The 3,845-nt window shown below is 65.1% G+C and overlaps 1 long non-coding RNA gene across 1 annotated transcript; it reads right to left on the bottom strand.

Annotated features, from left to right (window-relative positions):
* Positions 1-259: 259 nt before the first annotated feature.
* LOC118988334 (uncharacterized) lies at positions 260-2,789 on the bottom strand. Its single transcript, XR_005066747.1, has 5 exons — positions 1,556-2,789; positions 1,352-1,474; positions 1,146-1,265; positions 929-1,056; positions 260-835 (listed from the first exon to the last, which is right to left on the bottom strand). It is a non-coding gene; the product is annotated as an uncharacterized LOC118988334 (long non-coding RNA).
* Between the last annotated feature and the right edge of the window lie 1,056 nt (positions 2,790-3,845).

Genomic DNA, 3,845 nt, shown 5'->3' with positions numbered 1-3,845 from the left:
GTGCCAGCCGGAATGTGGTCTGTGTGGCATGACGGAGGGGACCCTCATGGCTGAGTGCTCTCTCGCCCTCACCCCTCCCAGCGGAGACCCCGGTCCTGCAGCCTCACCAAACAGTCCCGGACCTTGCACTGCCCACCCCTCCCAGTGACGATTGGTTTTCATCCCCGTGTCCCCTCCTGCCCTCCCCTGCCCTGTGTGTTTTTCATGTCCCCCACCCCATTCCCGAGGAGCCCCCCAAGAACGGAGCGGAGACCCAGAGTGCTGTAACGGAATTTATTGATGAGTCCAGGACTTCTGGTGAAGCCCTGGTGAGGAGGGACACACGCGAGATGGACAGTGGAATGCTTCACACGTCGCTCTTGGTGTTCAGAGCTCCCAGACTAGGCGGGGGGCAGGCAGGGCCCCACACACTCTACCGCCCCCGGTCACCCCCAGTGGGTGGATGGTGGGGGGTCTCGGGGGCGGCACCGGCCAGAGGGGCCGGCACACTCAGCAGTTGGTTCACGCACACGCTCGGGAACTCAAGGCCGTGTCCGGGACCCCAACCAGTGCAAACGACTTATAGTGCAAATTGAGTTGGGGGTGGGGGGAGCAGGGTCCCGGGGGCCTGAGCCCACTGAGCAAAGGACAGAGAAGAGAAGGAAGGAAACAAAAGAAGAGAAAAGTCTGAAGAAGAGGTGGGGGGAGGGAGTGCGGTGGTGATGGGGGCGTGCTGGCGGTGGTCTCCAGCGTGGGCAGGGGCGGCTGTGGAGGTGGTATTGTGGCGGGTGGGTGCGGCCGCGGGAGCCGCTCGCTTCCGGTGGTGCTGGGCGCGATCTCAGTCCTTTGGCTTAACCTGCAGAGAGAGCGGGATGTGTGGGTGGGGCCGAGGCCAGGGCAGGCAGGCGGGTGGACAGGCAGCTTCCAGAAGGTGGGCTCCTGTGCCCACCTTCTGGAGCCGATTCCTGAGTCGGGTGGTGTGGTGGTTCCAAGTGCAGCATATTCTTGAGTCAGAGCTAGAAGGACTTGAAGAAGTCCGGGGTCCAAGGCCCAGGCATGAGCTGGGTAGCACCATTTCTGTGGGTGGGAGGGGACAGAGTGAGTGCTACCCTGGCCCGCGCCCTGCGCCCCCCACGCTGTGCCCCCTGGGAGGGGCTGTCTGTCACCTTGTCATCTTGAGGATTCTAGAGGTCCAGAGAGCAGAGTTTGTGTCGACTCCTTCCAGAAAAGTAAAGAGACAGAGACCTGCTGGGCGCTCTGCTCCCCGCGGCTCCAGCTGAGATGTCCTGTGGGAGAAAAGACAAGTCAGGAGTGAGGTGCGTGTCGCTACCTGTCCCTCGGTCTGGGGACCACGCCCTGTTTCTGCACTTACAAGGAAGGCCGGACGGCTTCACTGTCCTCACCGTCACACCGGACCATGTCATGTCACTCTGAGCACCTCCTGGCGCCCGGCCTTCGGTGGCTGGCACACGTGTCACCGCCACTAGAGACCTGGCTGGGGACAGTGGCGAGGGTCATGGTTGGTTGGCAGAGCCCACAGGTGGGGGTTGGGCTGGCCAGCCGGCTGGACACTCACCTGGTCTCCAATCCGAGCACAGCGGCACCGATCCCTGCTCCATCACCGCCCAAGGCCACGCCTTGGCCACAGGCTCTGGAGGCCAGTGCCCCTCCCGGATCGCCGCCAGGCTGCCGCGTGCATCCCTGCCTGCGCCCCGACTTCCCTCCCCCCCTCATTCACGCTGCCCTGCCTGCCTCGCCTAGTCTGGTCTCGCCTGTGTCCTTGACTCCCCTGGTGTTGACCTGTCTACCTTGCCAGTCCCAGAGGCGGGCGGGGGAGGGACACAGTGACCTGTGACCAGTCCCCGCGCCAGCCACTGGGCCACAGTGCCACGTGGGAACGGCACATCCACAGGTGAGGCCCCTGCAGCCTCCTTGCCGCAGAAATCTCTCTGGAGCCTGGACCTGTGGCTGCCATCCCCTCCGGGTGACGTCCTGCTGCGGGTTTCCCCGCGCACTGTGCCCTCAGTCTCGTTCTCCTGTCCTCGAGGCTCTGGCACCAGCCTGGGTGGCCTGGCCAGAGCTCCTCCTGAGCCTTCTCCTGAATGAATTGCGGTGGGTGTGGTGGCGGCTGGGGACCCTGCTGTGATGTGAATCCCCCGCTCATCTTGTCCTGTCCGACCGGGCCTGGAATGTTCCCGCAGGTGATGGTGTTCTGCGGGGCCCCTGTCCCCTCCCTCACTGGCAGCCCTGCCTCATCTCCTGCCTTGCCCTCTTGAAGTGCTCTTTCTACCTGGGGTGGACCCGTAGCCCCCCCAGCCTGCCCAGTCTCAGCTCCCCCTGAGACGGTGTCACCTGTGCTAACGCCCTGCCTTCGTCCTGCGGCCCCGCCGGGGGTCAGCCACCTCTCCTCACCGCCCGCACTCCCGGAACCTCCTTCTTACAGAAGGTCCCGGAAGCCAGGCCGTGAGGAGAAGGGGACTCACCTGGCCCGGCAGGTCGCTCTTCTCCTCTGCCTGTGGCTGCCAGCTACTCCATGGCCCAGGCCCGGGGTGAACCCTTCTCCAGCTCCCCCTTGTCCGCCAGCCGCCACGTCCTGAAACCAAAGTTGACCGGGATGAATGTCTGGCTCCCCCCTCTTTCCTCTACCTCTAGCTGGGGCCCGTCACACCCCACACCGATGCTGCCCTGCCTCCAGGAGCCCACGCCACCCTCCCACTGTGCTCCCAGGCCCCAGCCAGCCCCTCAGCCCACGGCCTCTCCTGCCAGACTCCAGATTTCCAAGGTGATCCTTGGCCCAAGCAAACTTCCCCGAACCCCAGTTCCCCATCTTCCCCTGGTTTCCCCCGCACCCCAGCTTCCCTGGTTACCCCACGGCACCCCCGCTTCCCCAGTTTCCCCCGGGCTTTCCCATCCCACACCCACCCCCTCCCTCGCCCTGTTCCCGGGGCTCTAGCCCGGGCTTTTTCTAACTGGAGTGGCCCCGCCCCGAATTCCCGCCCCTGCCCTGCCAGCCAATCAGAGCGGGGACCGTGTTTGGGGCCACCGCCAGTCCCACCTCCAACTGGGACGGCCCAGCGCACGTACCTCACCCCATCCGAAATTCTCCAAAGACAGCCTCCCCGCAGCCTTCCTTTGGCAGGCGGCAAACAGGACTGGGCATTGTCCCCAAACACCCCCTCCCCCCAGTTGGAACAAGGCGGGTCCCCTCGGGGCAGACCACGCACGCCGCCCCTCACCCTCCCAGCACCGGTGGCCACCCTGCCGGCGGACGGTGTGGGGGTGGGGGGCTCCAGCCAAACCCGGGGGGTTCGAGCAGCACTTAAAGCCACTTCTGACGCCCCCGTGGTAGAGACCGCACCTTCGCTCGACCCTGGGGTCCACGGGGAACAGTCGCACGGGGCGTGTGGATGGAGTTCGGGGCTCTGCTTGGGGCCAGGGAAGCGCCGGGGGCGTCTGGGCAGGCTATGGTAGATAGCCAATCCCCAGCTCAATTGCCTCTTTGACGGTGACCGTTGTGGCTACCGCGATGTCCACGGGGCAGGCTCCCACTGTGGTTGGGTTGCCCTGAGTCCCCGCCACATTCCCCTCCCGCGGGTGCAGCACGCCCGCCGTGCACCACGGCTCGCAGGCACGTCCTGGTCACATCTGCAGGCTCACAGCTTCGTCCCCAGCGCCTGCCTGAGTGTCCACCAGCCTGAGGCTCTGCCCGTGTGGGGACGGAACAAAGACTCCAAGGCTGTCCCGTCTCTGAGTGACTGCCCCTATGACCAGGAGGCCTTGGGATCCTGAGCTGCATATGGTTAGCCCACCTACTCCATGGTGTTGGAGCCGTGGGCACGGTCACGCCTAAGCAAGGGACCATGACT

This window comes from Sturnira hondurensis, unplaced genomic scaffold (assembly GCF_014824575.4).
Source record: "Sturnira hondurensis isolate 20B ecotype Veracruz unplaced genomic scaffold, ASM1482457v3 Scaffold0006383, whole genome shotgun sequence".
NCBI classification, from domain to species: Eukaryota; Metazoa; Chordata; class Mammalia; order Chiroptera; family Phyllostomidae; genus Sturnira; species Sturnira hondurensis.
This window is presented reverse-complemented; position numbering and strand designations above follow the sequence as displayed.